The sequence below is a fragment of the Schistocerca serialis genome, chromosome 2 (assembly GCF_023864345.2).
Source record: "Schistocerca serialis cubense isolate TAMUIC-IGC-003099 chromosome 2, iqSchSeri2.2, whole genome shotgun sequence".
NCBI lineage: Eukaryota > Metazoa > Arthropoda > Insecta > Orthoptera > Acrididae > Schistocerca > Schistocerca serialis.
In genome coordinates, this window is record NC_064639.1 from 314,972,736 (window position 1) to 314,989,924 (window position 17,189).

Sequence of the window (17,189 nt, forward strand, 5' to 3'; positions counted from 1 at the left end):
ACAGGAAAGGAGGATACAAGGAAGGTACTTTTTTAATGTTTTTTATTTTTATTTTCTTCATTTTTTTATCATTAACGAACCTATCTTCGTCGCACAAGCACGTCCTCGCAAAGACTGGCGATCGCCTTCGACATCAGAGCGTAAGATAATCCCGTGTGGTGGCGACACAGCAACAGATCATCGATGCACGTCTGCTTGGAATTGAGTGTGATTAACGGTTGAGGGGATCGAATCTACAAATGGAAGAAGGGACTTACGTCAGCTGCTTGCATGGATGATCTAGTTGCGAGGGGTAGTTGTGGAAAACACTCCGGAGGATGTTCGAGAAATATTGTTGGTTTTTTTGGGTTCTTGACAATTGCACAATGTCGGTCGTTACTGTATTGCCAGAAATCGAGGGCTGATTTGGCACCATCAACACCAAATAGGTAGTGGACTGTGTGCCCGCTAATCCAAGTCACCAAGTAGGTCTTTGCACGCTGAAAGTAGTTCATTCCCGGGAAGAGACTCATTTGTTGGGTGATGCTGTCAGGGGTCGTGCGTCTGTCCAGCATCTGGCGGACCAGGACCAAACATTACTCGATCGCCGCACGCAAGTCGATGGCTATCGTCGTGCGCGCCACACGTGGTACATAATGGTGATGGCGGCAGGTGGATACGGTGGAGACGCGATTGGCAGACCTGCTTCCCATTAACCGTCATATACCAGGTGGACTGGATGGCAGACGCAAGAGTGGCAGCGTGCACTGCCCGCCACACGGCATTCCACCGGACGAGGGGAAGTTTTCCTTCCATCACATTCGGTGGAAGCCGCGATTGCAGCGAGGCATAGACTATCTTGGCCGTCATGCAGGGAGAAACACTGTCCTGATGTAGCTCTATTCAAGGAAGAAATAGCTCAAGTAGACAAAGGGCGCTGGGGCATCTGTCAGCGGCACTGGCGCAATGAGTGCGCTCTGGGTAAGGGCCTTCATCAGTAAGCTGGTGAGGCATGTTGGAGTGCGTCACCACATCTTGATATGCTTGCTTACGAAGAGGGCTGCTGCTCGATGGTGGATATGACAGAGATTGAGGCCTCCTTTGTCCTTCGGGAGGGTGAAGGTCTCATAGCTGACTTTAAATAGCAAGCCTTGACTCACTAAGAGACCAACACAGCCAACATGCACCTGACCATGATGACGGGATGGGAAAAGACTGGGCCACGTGCGGGATTCGCGACGCGGCATAAACATTAGCAAAGCGGGTTCTCTGCAGCATGTCCAGGGTTCGGAGTCGATGGTCACAGAGCTCTGCTCGAATCTGGCGTAATAAGCGCCTACTGTTCAGGGCCACTCATCGCAGCAGGTCGGTTGTATAATCAATATGCAGACATCGTATCAAGTCGCAGATCCGCAGGGGAGAGACGCATTCACCGTGAGGCCCACGATCTATAGGCAACGTGCGAGATTTGCGAACATTAGGGACGCTACCCGAAGCAGCGCTGTAGAACTCCACCCACTCTTGCGCTGCCTAACATCGTTGTTGTTGTGCAGGAAGAGTACCAGGTCGTCCGCGTAGGCCGTGCAACAAAGCGTGTGTCCGCCAGGAGCCATCCCGGTGTGGCGTTGGTACAGGCCGCAAAGTAACGGCTACATGCCGACAGTGTACAGGGCCGCAGGAAGAGGGCATCCTTGCCGCACCGATCGTTGTACCAGGATGCGCGGCGTAAGACGACCACGGCACAGGATCCTAGAAGTGGCGCCCCACACTAGATCCTTTATGACCTCCACAAAGTTGTCTGGGAATCCCATATTCCACATCACCGCTGTTAGGTAAGAGTTACCAACGCTATCGAAGGCGTGACTGAAATCAAGGGTGGCCAGGACCTCTGTGATGTGCTGCGCCCGTGCAAGCGGTATCATGTCACTGTATTGACATAAGACAGTCCGCCTCCTAAAAAGGCCTGATCGTGGGACACCACATATCGAGCGACTCTCTTAAGACGTGCTGCCTAAAGTCGGGTAAGGATTTCATGTCACAATTTAGGAGCGTTGGGGGGCGATCGTGACTGATGGAGGTTCCACCATTTGCTTTATGGACAGGAGCGAGCAATTCTTCCAGGAAGATACGCCACAGTGATGTCGAACAGAATGTAACTTTATCCCGTGTCATATGTCTTCTGAAACTTTCACACGCCGATAACTCATTATCTGACATTTAAAACCAATCAACTTCGAGATATCCACAGTGTGCTAGTCTATTGGAATAGCATTTATTTATAGGAGTAAGTTATGATGTGATTATAATGTAAAACACACCAAATACGAGCTTGATGAAATCCAGTATGGCCCCTGCCAGGTACTTCAACCAAAGTATGTCTTTAAAGGGAACGCAGCCACAGTAGCTCTCGTAACGTATGTGCAAATAAAGGCGCGTGCCGTAAGATAGTAAAGAGTGAGTGGTACTTGTCGACTGTGGGTTGGAATTTCACTGGAGCGACTGTAGTGGGGAAATAAATGGGCGACTCAACGAGGCTCTCCCATGGAACTGTAAGCTTTGCAAAAAATACAAGAGAACCACTGAGCAAGAGGCAAAGATTTGTGTCCTTCAGGCTGAAATAGATGAGGCGAAATTTGAACCAGGTAGGTTGAAAGGGGAAAAAGATATAGGAAACTGGGTAAAGGTAGCAAGCAATCAGCGAAAGGGGAACAGTTTTTAAATTTTCTTTTTATGATTAATTCTGATGGGTTAGTGCATGGATAATTGCTTGGGAGTAAGTCATACTTATTAAAATATTTGAGTAATTTCTTAAGTGAATAATATTTGTAAATACATCACCTTTGTTAGGCGCGCTTGACAATGACTTTCTGTATAATGTCTGTTCTGATTCTTTTACTCGACCATGGATATCTCTTGAAATGAAAACTTCTTTCATCGGACTTCGAAAACTTATTCTGTGTCTATTTGTGAGCCAGTGCTCAGCAACTGCTGATTTCTCAAATTCTCGATTGTATGAGTTGACTGATTTCAATTGTGAATCGTTGATGCTGTAGTCGTAAGATACTATTATTCTGCGTCGTATGAAATGTCAGCTTTTCATTTCTGAACATCTGAAAAAAGTCGCCAATATTTGCACCGATTTGGTGTCTTATCATGGCGTGCCTGAATACTTGTAAACTTTTCTTCAGATAGTACTTCGTTATAGATACCTGCATCATACAGAAAGTCGGCAGTTACCAATAACATCAACAAAAAGGTCCTAACACACTTCCCTAGGGCATACTTGAAGTTACTTTTACAGATGTTGATAACTTCTAATCCATTGTAAAATGAAGCCAGCAACTGGAATGGTTAGTGTCTCTCAGATGGCGATTCTAGCAACTGCAGCACGTGTTGTGGATGGTGCCCTAATCCAGATGCCTTGGTCGATTTTGTTGCGTAGTCTGGCCACAGAAAAGAATTTCAGTCTGTGGCAGAGCGTCCTGATTCCCACTGTCGATATAGCAATGAAATTTTGGTAAATGGGACGTCTTCTGTGAAGCGATCCCCTTGTTCTCGTAAATTTAATTCCTCGTTAAATTTAACTCCTCCTGTAGGGGCAGAGGCAATATTAGAGAGCGTAAAGGAAGACAAACTACATGTGGTCGATACTAGTGGCTCTTCACAACTAAATATAAGTACCATCAGACCGGTGGTAAATACTACATACAGAGATACGAATGACGTTCAACCATTCTCTCTGTCGTTTCAGCGGCGAAGGAATAGTCTCCTACACAGAAATTAAGTATATCCCCCAATCTTGTTTCTAGGAAGCCATTTTAAATTAAAATCAAAACTTAAAGACTGAAAGAAAAAAATGATTCAAATGGCTCTGAGCACTATGGGACTTAACTTCTGAGGTCATCAGTCCCCTAGAACTTAGAACTACTTAAACCTAACTAACCTAAGGACATCACACACATCCATGCCCAAGGCAGGATTCGAACCTGCGACCGTAGCGGTTGTGCGGTTCCAGACTGTAGCGCCTAGAACTGCTCGGCCACCTCGGCCGGCAGACCGAAAGAAATTCCTCATGACACTGGCACAGTGGTTAGCTGTGCAGACCAAAATCTTCACGCTGATGTTCTCCATGCAGTGGCCAGTAATGAGGCTGTCCTCCAGAGCTACAGATTTGTTGGGTTCTTATTGACATGTTGTGACCCTTATATTGAATATAATGATTGTCGACGGTGCTGGTGTACTGGCCAATACAGAGCCTGACAATAAAAGTGATGTATCCAGAAGGGAGTAGGACGAAAAGAAACTACATAGGTTGAGAGGGTATGTGTGTTATTTCAGTGATGATATAACAGAGTCAGATTTATAAGATAAGCCCACTGATGAGAATGACTTTGTCCGCTCCCACTCCTCTAGCATGGTTGCACACACTGATTCGGTTGAGAAGCGTGCCGTAAAGCCATTGTATCCTCTACTGAGGCAAGCTGCCCCACAGCTTTTGTAATTAGCTCTTGATATCTTGGCTTGGATAGTGGCACTGGTAGAGTGTTGACGTCAGAGTTGGTCCCACACGAGTTCTATCAGGGTCTGATCTTTGAATCTTGCTGACTACCACAGTATCTCAACATCATGGAGACACATGCTATTTGAGGAGCATTTTCCTGTTGAAAATGGCACTACAGTATAGTCACATGAGACATAATACACGAGGAACCAGATTGTCCGTGACGTACCGTTATGTCGTCAGAGTTCCTTCAGTCACTACCAGCTGTGACCGGTTGATCCACACACTGTGGTACCAAGAGTATCAGCACTTTGCCATTTCAAAATATGGAGGCATCTCCTAAGGCTGCCAGAAGGCTAATTCACTGCTGAATACAATGTGACGCCACTCATTAGAAGTCCACGATTCCCAGTCACAGTACGACACCAAGTACAGCCGGCTGTACTGAAGTATTACGGCAGCCTTTGCATAGGACTGTAAACCCCTAGCCCAGTTGCTACTAGTTATAGGATAAACTGTGTGTGTTGTCATAGAATGTTGCAGCGCGTTCATTACTTGTTTTCGGATGGCAGATGCAGATATTAAGGTGTTATGATGTGCTTGGAGCACAATACGGTGATCCTTGCATCTGGCAATCACACGTGGTTAACAGAAAACATGACGAAGTGTGTCCCTGTTTTTTTTTTTTAATTTTATTTGATTAGGGCCTACACGTCAAGTTCTGTAGGACAAGATTGAGGAGCAAATCTTCAACGTCATGGAAAGTGTCAGTACATGGAATTACAACATAAAAATAATAACAGATAAAAATAAAATATTTATGAACCCGAAAAAAGTAAATCCATAAGTTAAAGTAAACGCAATCAACAATACAACAACAATCAGTTTAATTTTTCAAGCAACTCCTTGACAGAATAGAAGGAGTGATCCATGAGGAAACTCTTCAGTTTCGATTTGAAAGTGCGTAGATTACTGCTAAGATTTTTGGATTCGAGTGGTAGCTTATTGAAAATGAATGCAAGAGTATACTTCACACCTTTCTGCACAAGAGTCAAGAAGTCCGATCCAAATGCAGGTTTAACAGCCCGTTTCTGAGTCAAAAATATTCTTGTAGAATGAGAAGAGTTACCCCAAAATAAAATACCATACGACATAAGCGAATGAAAATATGCAAAATAGACTAATTTTCGTGTCGAACGATCACTCACTTCAGATACCTTTCGAATAGTAAAAATGGCAGCATTAAGTTAAAAGAGGTCGGGAATATCAGGACCTCCCCTTTCATCACATAACGTAGATTTTGCTCATAGCTGCCATATCAGTGTGACTTTCCCTTATCTAGAAGGGAGAACTGGGGTTGAATTTCATACAGATAAACACACAAAAGAGTCGCCGGGTCATCAGAAAGGATTAGGGCCTGGCGAGAGAGAGAGAGAGAGAAAAAACACGATGAAACAAAAACTACTCATTGAATTTACAATTAATTTTACCTTCTCGAAAGGAGCATTTTCAACGGGGGGCTTTGCAATGCTAGTATTTCATTGACATCTCTATAAATGGGGTTAAGAATTTTCATTGAAAGTCGGATTAGAAGCACAACAATTTATCATAAATCGAAATTACACTTTTACAAGCGAAATACAATTATTGAGTATACATATTTTGTTATATATGGATGTTAATACAAGATTGGGGGCCATGGATATGGCCTAAATTCAGCAGTCACCCACAATAATAGCGTTCGAAATGGACAAGGAAAGGTGGGAGCTGACCATCCAGAAAACAATTTACTCTAATAATTAGTGAAAGGTAAGAGATGGGATACAATAGCTAATACGTAAATATATTGAAAAGGCAAACTATGAACTACTTGTGGGTGCACGTTATTAAAGCGGCCTCGGTTCGTAAACTAATAAAATTCATGAAGCTCATTCTGCAACACCCTGATTTACGAATACGAATAGCAAGAAACGCGGACCATGCTACTTCTGGTTCAATTTAGATATCGTGTAAGTGGCAGCGCGCAAACCATTCAACGAAACATCATCACTATGGGCTTTCGGAGCTGAAGGCCCACTCGTGTATTCTTGATGACTGCACGACACAAAGCTTTACGCCTCACCTGGGCCCGTCAACACCGACACTAGGTCTGTTGATGACTGGAAACATATTGTCTGGTCGGACGAGTCTCAAAAATCGTTCAAATGGCTCTAAGCATTATGGGACTTAACATCTGAGGTCATCAGTCCCCTAGACTTAGAACTACTTAAACCTAACTAACCTAAGGACATCACACACATCCATGCCCGAGACGGGATTCGAATCTGCGACCGTAGCAGCAGCGCGGTTCTGGACTGCAGCGCCTAGAACCGCTCGGCCACAGAGGCCGTCGGACGAGTCTCGTTTTAAATTGCATGCAGCGGATGGACGTTTACGGGTATGGAGACAACCTCATGAATCCATGGACCCTGCATCTTAGTAGGGGACTGTTCAAGCTGATGGAGGCTCTGTAATGGTGTGCGGCGTATGCAGATGGAGTGATATGGGACCCCCGATAAGTCTAGATACGACTCTGACAGGTGACACGTACGGAAGCATCCTGTCTGATCACCTGCATCCATTCATGTCCATTGTGCATCCCGACGGAGTTGGGCAAGTCCGGCAGGACAATGCGATACCCCACACGTCCAGAATTGCTACGGAGTGGCTCCAGGAACACTCTTCTGGCTTTAAACCCTTCCACTGACCACCAAACTCTCAGACATGAACATTATTGAGCATATCTGGGATGCCCTGCAACCTGTTGGTCAGAAGAGATCTCCATCCCCTCGTACCCTTACGGATTTATGGAGAGTCCTGCAGGATTCATGGTGTCGGTTCCCTCCAGTGCTACTTCAGACGTTAGTCGAGCCAATGTCATGTCGTGTTACGGCACTTCTGCGTGCTCGCAGGAGCCCTACACGATAGTAGGCAGTGTACCAGTTTCTTTGACTCTTCAGTGTATATTGATATCTAACACCTCAATAGCTTATAAAAACAGAAGAATGCATACAAACCAATACTGTTGGAATTAAATTAGAACCAGCAAATGGTTACCAGTTAGGCAATGCAGTTTAATTTACTGCAGATCGAAAGTGGAAGATATTTAAACTTAAAACACTCAAAAAACCGGAGGAGTCACACATATATCTAAAGACACTATCAAATTTTACATATATTTCTAAAGAACACACTGCAAAATTTTAATGATTGTTTAGTTCTTTGCCCCAAATTAACTTGTCATCAATTTTCTTCCTCGATAAAATCGACAAATTTTTTGGCATAGACTGTCACTACCAAGAAATATCTCGTCTATTCCATCCTCTAATAGCACATGTGAAAAATGAAATACGCGCTATTCAAGGATGGAAGGGTCGAAAATAATTTGAAAGTGGTGCTGTGAACTGATTGCCCAACACTGATGTGTGCATTTCAGAGTAATTATGTTGAAATACGAGGGTCTGCCAAAAAGAAACCGAACTGATTTTTTATGGGCAGAGCTTTTGTAGTACCGCGTTTTACTGCTAGTACCACATAGAACGAACATTCCAGTGTCAGCAAGCCGAGTGCCGTAGCTGAAGAAGGTCAGGACTAGTTTCGTCAGTGTTTATAGTAACATGTTTTGTGTGATTGTCGTTGTCGTCATGGCTGGTTTTCGTGAACACCGAGCGGCGGTGAAATTCTGCTTTTTGCTCGGAAAAAGTGGAACAGAAACTCTTGAAATTTTAAAAACGGCGTACAAGGACAATGCTACGTGGAAAACTCAAGTGTGAGTGGCTTTCCCGTTTCAAAAATAATGAAATATCAATTGATGACAAACTTCGTTCTCGTTATCCTTCCACGGACCAAACACATTAAAATGTTGAAAACATTCTTGCAGTCATCAACGAAGATCGGCGGCGGACCATTGAAGAATTTGTGCAGCTCTCGGAAATGACTTGGAGTTTAGTGCTGTGAATTGTTACAGAAGATTTGGAAATGAAAAGGGTGGCTGCCAATTTCGCGCCACGACTGCTGACTTTCGAACAAAAACAAGGTCGCGTGGAAACATGCTGTGCCTTGGAGGAAGAGTCCCAAAATGATCCATACTTTTTTTCGAAAATTACCACAGGCGATGAATCTTGGTGCTCTGCTTACGATCCTGAATCAAAGGAACAATCGAGTCATCGGAAGACTTCAAATTTGCCTCGCCCCAAAATGGTTCAAATGGCTCTGAGCACTATATGACTAAACATCTGAGGTCATCAGTCCCCTAGAACTTAGAACTACTTAAACCTAACTAACCTAAGGACATCACACACATCCATGCCCGAGGCAGGATTCGAACCTGCGACCGTAGCAGTTGCGCAGTTCCGGACTGAAGCGCCTAGAACCGCGCGGCCACCAAGGCCGGCTGCCTCACCCCAAGAGAGCTTGTCAGATGAAATCGAACATTAAGACTGTCGATTTTTTTTTATGTGAATGGATTCGTCCATTTAGAATTTGTTCCGCAGGGTCAGACAATCACCCAGGCTTTCTACTTGGAAGTTTTGAAATGGCTGCGCAATAGTGTGAGGCGGAAGTTGCCTGATTTGTGACAGTAGGGTGACTGATTTTTCCATCGTGACAATGCCCCTGCTCACACAGCCCTGTCTATACGACAGTTCTTGACCATAAATGGTACCCCTTTTCCTAAACCACATACTCATACGACCTTGCACTGTGCGACATTTTTGTTTTATTTTGTTTTCTAGAATGAAAAGAAACACGTGTTATAGTAGTGACATCTTATTTATATGACGTAAAAATGACATAGTAGTTATTGTCAAACCTGCTTTCAGAAAACACTTGATAATGGCACTTTGAGTCCGAAATCATGATTGTGTAAGTGTAAATGTAACACTGTAAATAAACAACAGTCTAATGGCGGTACTGACTTTAAAGAAATATTTTGTGACTGTGGCCCCGCATTATGAAAAAATTATATAGTATTTCTTTGTACCAATGTAACTGAACTGAAATTAAGTACACAGCTCAAGGTCAAACAAAAAACAGTTCACTGCTTAATGCCTACTGCAGTGCCACTCAGTAAAGAATGGCAACAGCGGTAAGCACCACAAAAACTTCTGAACTGTACCGAGAAGTTCCCAGCGGTACTGGGGTATCAGGCCACTAGAAAACTTTGACAAACTGCAGGTAGGTCACGGGCCTTGGTGCTCGGTGGAAAACCGAGTGCGGCCCTTAGGCTAAAATGTTTGGAGACCCCTGGTGTAATACTTTCTATTACAGTCAGTGCCTGCGGCGAGCGATTTGGTGCAGGCGTGAAGTCCCTGGGTACATATTCGCATGGAACAGGCTTCAGTCCCCCCCCCCCCCCCCCCATGGCCATCCTGCTTTTTAGGCTTTCCGTTGCTTCCCTGAGTTGCATGAGGCTAACAATAACAATGAAATAGTTGCTTCTTTATCATCCACCAACTCGAGCGTGCTTTCTACCTCCAATGACGCCATCTTTCGGGGGACATGAAACACTTATTTCTTTTCTTCTTTTGAGTTTTGTTAATTTGAAATAATTTTGTGAACACAATAAAATAGGTTCTCATGTTACAATGAAATGAATTCACCGTTCAGAGTGTCATGTGTGTTAAAGCGCAACTTCTGGTACGGGGCGGCCCCAGATCGGATACACCCAGTGGATTAAGGAGGGGGGTCGGTGGGCCGGCCAGCCTGGATGTGGTTCTCAGGCGGTGTCCCACATCCCACTAGGTGAATACTGGGCTGGCACTCAAGTCCTGCCTCATTTCCGCGATTCACAAACATTTAGAAAACTTTCACTCACTTTCACATGAATAACAGTACTCACAGACATATGGGCTATACACATTTCGTCCAGGAGGCAGGGAGGGTAATGATGTGGCGACAGGAAGGGCACCTGGCCACCACATAAATTAACCATGACACCTCCATTGATAACAATGCCGACCCTGCGCTGTTGCAGGACAATGGCACAAGTAAAAAAAGGTGTTACAATAAAAAGAAGAGTTAAGTGAGTGAAAGTTATAACGATGACATCCTTGTATATAATATTCTCTGTTTTCTTGCCTCATAAATCCCAAGTAAAATTTCGAGCTTACAACAAAACCATCCATCACCTGGGTCCGGAGCAACTGACTGTCACGGCTGTTGTGATAATCCTTTATAACCCGTAGGTGACCTGTTATGGACCTGGCTGGCGCCGGTTTAAATGAAACTGATGTGGAATGATGACTGCGAATCGGAAGCGTAATTAATTAAATTATTTGCTGTTGGTTCCCAGTTAGCTGGATTAATTAGTCTCTCCTGCCAATCTTATTCTCACCCTCCATAGTGGCACAGGAATCTATCTCGTGTACCATGGGTTTCTACGAGCAAAATAAAAATTTAAACATGAGGCCATAGAAGAATGGTGTAGACCAGAAGACTGATAGATCTGGTAAAAATTCAGATGTATTGACCATAAAACATATGAAAAGGGAGGTAGTCTTTTATATTCTATTTAGACCTAATCCATACAAAATTTAAGCAACAACGTGGCACAGAACGTCTTGCTGCAGTTAAAGACAAAATAATGAGAATCACTGAACTCATGAAACAGAGTATAAATAACTCTTCCCGTCACATTTTAGTGTGTGTGTGTGTGTGTGTGTGTGTGTGTGTGTGTGTGTGTGTGTGTGTGTGCGTGAGAGAGAGAGAGAGAGAGAGAGAGAGAGAGAGAGATTGGTACAAATGGTTCTAAGCACTATGGGACTTAACAATTGAGGTCATCAGACCCCTAGACTTAGAAACTACTTGATCCTAACTAGCCTAAGGGCTTCACACACATCCATGCCCGAGGCAGGATTCGAACCTGCAACCGTAGCAGCAGCACGGTTCCGAACTGAAGCGCCTACAACCGCTCGGCCACAGCGGCCGGCGCAGAGAGAGAGAGAGAGAGAGAGAGAGAGAGAGAGAGAGAGAGAGAGAGAGAGAGAGAGAGAGAGAGTACAAAGTGATAACCACGTTGGAAATAAGTAATAGCCAAGAGATCTGCAATGATTGATGTGCAGGCAGGTACGCACAAACCAACCTATCCCAGATGTATGGATAACTTCGTCGTGCCTACCGATCGAGATAATGGTGGAAGCATCACCAGTAAAGGATGACCGAAACAGCTGCGAACGTTTTACCGAGCGACGATAGTACAAACACGAGCTGTTCGGTCCATGGATGCTACCAAGTATAGGAAGCATGCACAGTTATCATCGTGCTGTGTTTCTACTCCACAAATCGGAAGTGCTGCGCTGTGGTGAACCTGCTGTTTGATGTTGATTCTGCTGCGCTCTAGACTTAGAATCCGAATGCTATGCTAGAACTTGGACTTCAGCGTTCACTAGGCTTAGTATGTCAACGGAATTCTTCGTAGAACAGTGATATGTTTATTGCGTTATTCCTAGTTACACTACTGGCCATTAAAATTTCTACACCACGAAGATGACGTGCTACAGACGCGAAATTTAACCGACAGGAAGAAGATGCTGTGATATGCAAACGATTAGCTTTTCAGAGCATTCACACCGGGGTGGCGCCGGTGGCGACACCTACAACGTGCTGACATGAGGAAAGTTTCCAGCCGTTTTCTCATACACGAACAGTACTTGACCGGCGTTGCCAGGTGAAACGTTGTTGTGATGCCTCGTGTAAGGAGGAGAAATGCGTACCGTCACGTTTCCGACTTTGATCAAGGTCGGATTGTAGCCTATCGCGATTGCGGTTTATCGTATCGGGACATTGCTGCTCGCTCTGGTCGAGATCCAATGACTGTTAGCAGAATATGGAATCGGTGGGTTCAGGGGGGTAATACGGAACGCCGTGCTGGGTCCCAACGGCCTCGTATCACTAGAAGTCGAGATAACAGGCATCTTATCCACATGGCTGTAACGGATCGTGCAGCCACCTCTCGATCCCTGAGTCAACAGATGGAGACGTTTGCAAGACAATAACCATCTGCACGAACAGTTCTACGGCGTTTGCAGCAGCATGCACTATCAGCTCGGAGACCACGGCTGGGGTTGCCCTTGACGCTGCATCACAGACAGGAGCGCCTGCGATGGTGTACTCAACGGAGAACCTGGGTGCACGAATGGCAAAACGTCATTTTTTCGGATGAATCCAGGTTCTGTTTACAGCATCATGATGGTCGCATCCGTGTTTAGCGACATCGCGGTGAACGCACATTGGAAGCGTGTATTCGTCATCGCCATACTGACGTATAATCCGGCGTGATGGTATGGGGTGCCATTGGTTACAGGTCTCGGCCACCTTTTGTTCGCATTGACGGCACTTTGAATAACGGACGTTACATTTCAGGTGTTTTACAACCCATGGCTCTACCCTTCATTCGATCCCTGCGAAACCCTACATTTCAGCGGGATAATGCATGACCGCATGTTGCAGGTCCTGCACGGGCCTTTCTGAATACAGCAAATGTTCGACTGCTGCCCTGGCCAGCACATTCGCCAGATCTCTCGCCAATTGGAAACTTCTGGTCAATGGTGGGCGAGCAACCGGCTCGTCACAATACGCCAGTCACTACTCTTGATGAACTGGGGTATCGTGTTGAAGCAGCATGGACAGCTGTATCTGTACACGCTATCCAAGCTCTGTTTAACTCAATGCTCAGGCGTATCAAGGCCGTTATTACGGCCAGAGGCGGTTGTTCTGGGTCCTGATTTCTCAGGATCTATGCACCCAAATTGCGTGAAAATCTCGGTTCTAGTATAATGTATTTGGCCAATGAATACCCGTTTTCATCTGCATTTCTTCTTGGTGTAGCAATTTTAATGGCCAGTAGTGTATAACAGAGACGTAGTAACATTCAAAATGAACTAGATAAGTTTGACAAGCGTATCATTCATGACACAATAAGAGATTTTTATGCGATGCAGAAAGTTGTTCACAGCATAACGGAACTGCTGCCAGTTTTGAGATCAAAGGTATCAAAGCCGTTAGGGAGGCAGAAACCGAAATATTCTATCTAGACGAATCTTGGCTCGATAACAATCTTACTTGCGGCAAATGACGTCAGAGCGGAGATATAGTTAGTGTGACAGCTTGGGAAAGAGCCTCCAAAAGATTAGTAGTAGCAACTGTTGGTTCCAAGAACTGTTTTGTGAAGGCAGCTAAGCTCAAGTTCTTTGCCAGATCGAGCCAAGGAGATTACCATGGCCAGATGAACTCTGATAACTTTGAAAGGTGGTCTGAAGAAACGGCATTAACAAATCTTCCCCCTAACTCAGTTATTGTGTTGGACAGTGCGCCCTATCACAGTAGGCAGCTGGACAAACCTCCCACACATTACGATTCAAAGACGGAAATGCTCGAAAACATCGAGTGCGACGAGACCATGAGAAAGGAAGCTCTTTGATCGTTAATTCGGCTACATAAGCCTGCCGAAAAGTGCTATGCTGTCGATATGTTGGCCACAAGCAAAGGTCACAGATTAATACGCTTGCTGCCCTACAACTGACCCTAGATGCAGTCGAGCTTTCGTGGGTGAAAGTAAAAAGAGCGTTCAAGGAACAAAATGTCACTGGAGACATGTCTGCGGAAAATCTCCATGAACTTGTGGACGATTTCCTTATGTCAGTCACTCGAGGTGACTGGGCAGGTTACTGTCGTAAGGTGGAATGATTGGGGAAGGAGTACTAGACGGAAGATGGTATAATGGAAGTTGTTGTTGATAACATCAATTTTATTGTTGACACAGGTGACTCCAATGAATTGTCAGAATCCAATTCATATAAAGCTGATGATGTTATTGGAGTGTCTGAACTTGAATGTCTTTATACAGAGTTCATTTTTTGTTTCATTTTCACGTTGTATTCTTCTTTCGCTTACGTCATAGTCCCGCAGCGATCGCAGGGTCGGCGTGGTGAGAACGGATTTGGCAAGGTTAATTGTAGGGGTGGCCGTATGCCCTTCCTGCCGCCACCCTGTACCCCCTGGAATGGAATCAGTCCACCCCAGCAATCTGTATATAGTGTAAATCATGAAATAGTGCGAACGTGTTTCAAATGTCTGCGACACGTGTAACTGAGGCGGAACGTGGGGACCAGCCCGGTATTCACCTAGCGGGATGCGGAAAACCACCTAAAAACCACATTCAGGCTGGCCGGCACACCGGCCCTAGTCGTTAATCCGCCAGGCGGATTCGATCCGCGGCGCGCCTACCCGAGTCTAGGAAGCAGCGCGTTAGCGCTCTTGGCTACCCTGGCGGGTCTCATTTTCACGTTGTATATTGTGTATATATGAAGAATATAAGTAAAAAATTACTAGTAAACTTTTATTTCAGGTATCACATCCGCCTAAATACCTTTTATATTGAGATTTCATAGCTATTACACTACGTAATTTGTAGCAATGCGATTTGTCAGTAAGTTAGACTTCTTCAGTCCTAATTATTAGACATAACACCGGAATTATATCTATAATGCTTTCTGCTGCGACCTCAGAATAGGTTGGCAGCGAGGGAAAGCTGTCACTGACGATCAAATGCATTCGATTTGTAGCGAATCAACCATCTCACAAGTCAGCTCACCGAGTGTCAACTTTGCGTGATAAAGGGAGGGGGGGGGGGGGGGGAATGTTACAGACGTCATTTTGAAAACTACGTTTAGCACAGCCATCTATCGGAACTTCATGAAACTACAGGCGCTGAAACGGGAATATTCCTCAATATCCCACAGCAAATTCCACATTTTTTTCAGCCGAAATTAGCCAAGAAAAAAATGTGTTGCATTACTTCTTGAACGCCACTCGTACCAACATCCTGAGAAGGGAATGACGTTCATTTAATATCTCCGTCGTTTCACCAGTGAGAAAACGGTATCTTACACAGAACTTACCTAAACTCCTTTAGTCCTGTTTGTAGCGAGTTGGTGCAGTCGTTAGCACACTGGACTCGCACTCGGGAGGACGACGGTTCAATCCCGCGTCCGGCCATCCTGGTTCAAATGGCTCTGAGCACTATGGGACTTAACTTCTGAGGTCATCAGTCCCCTAGAACTTAGAACTACTTAAACCTAACTAACCTAAGGACATCACACACATCCATGCCCGAGGCAGGATTCGTACCTGCGACCGTAGCGGTCGCGCGGTTCCAGACTGTAGCGCCCAGAACAGCTTGGCCACCCCTGCCTGTCGGCCATCCTGACTTACGTTTACCACGATTTCCCTAAATCACTCCAGGCAGATGCCGGGATGGGTCCTTCCATCCCCGTCCCTCCCTAATCCGATGAGACCGATGACTTCGCTGTTTGGTCTCTTCCCCCAAACAACCCAACTCCTGTTTGGAAGAAGGAACACTAAATTAAAATCAGAATTAATGTACCGAAGGGAATTTCTTAGAACACGTTGATATTCTCCATGCAATGATGGTCTAAATTTTCCCGCGGGAGCTCTGAGTTCTGTTATTTTATCACGCTGATTGTTTCTTCCTTTATAGTTAGGAGTCGACTAAATATTTTGGCATTTGGGGGAGACAGTTATGGACTGTGCGGCTGATCCTGGCGGAGGTTCGAGTCCTCCCTCGGCCATGGGTGTGTGTGTTTATCCTTAGGATAATTTAGGTTAAGTAGTGTGTAAGCTTAGGGGCTGATGACCTTAGCAGTTAAGTCCCATAAGATTTCACACACATTTGAACTTTTTGGAGACAGTTGATGATTGTTAATCTGTGAAAAGATGTCATCACAACGGAAAACTTTTTTCTTAATGATTGCTACACCAACTCACTTATCACGTCATTCTCTGTCTCCACTATTTCGTCATATTAAAAATGGAATTGCCCTTCTCCAAACTTTTTGATGTCCTTCGTGAATTCCAACATTGTTTCTTTTCAACTTCTCCGTCCCGACAAGCTTGTAACTATCGCTTTTGAATAAGACGTATTTCTAGACCCCACATTGCGGGCTCGTTATTTACGTCACTGGATACTTTCTCTCCGTGCCTCACAGCTTCAGACAGCTGTATCCAGTAAACTAGTGATCATAGAGCATTTATTTATATGAAGCGTTCCTCTTTCGTCCCAAAACACGTCGCACAATTTGAGACATGTAGGAGAACGATGTGTATTGATTCACAGAGAACTTGCAGCTAATGCTCACTGTAGATTGTGTGCGCATTGCGTACCAATCAGCGAACATTTAACATGTGCGTAGAAATGTAGCTTATTAAAATACACATCGGTAATCTTGCGTGGTGTTTTGTATCCATCAACACTGTCCCTTAAATTGCTCTAAAGTTGGAACTTAATCTGCTCTGACAAATGTACTACCGTACTGTCGTTTGGGTTTTTTTAATAAATGAAAACACGAATTTACGAAAAATGTTTACTTTCTTATTGGCTCCTCTTTTCTAGCAAAGCTGAGAGTCCTTTAGGCAGCAATATTTCGATCGTGAATTACGAAGTAGGTCGGATGTCACACAGCAGATAATTGTCATCAGCTTTTTAAAACTGTAGGCTGCAATGCATGTTCGATACTCATCGTTGAGAGAGGCGCTAAAGGTGCGTATTATGAGTAAATTGTGTGTATTATGTGCATTCGTTCACTGCATTGAAGACTGCTAGTTTATGTACTTACTGGTCTATGGCCTGTCTTGCACAGAAATGAAAACTGCG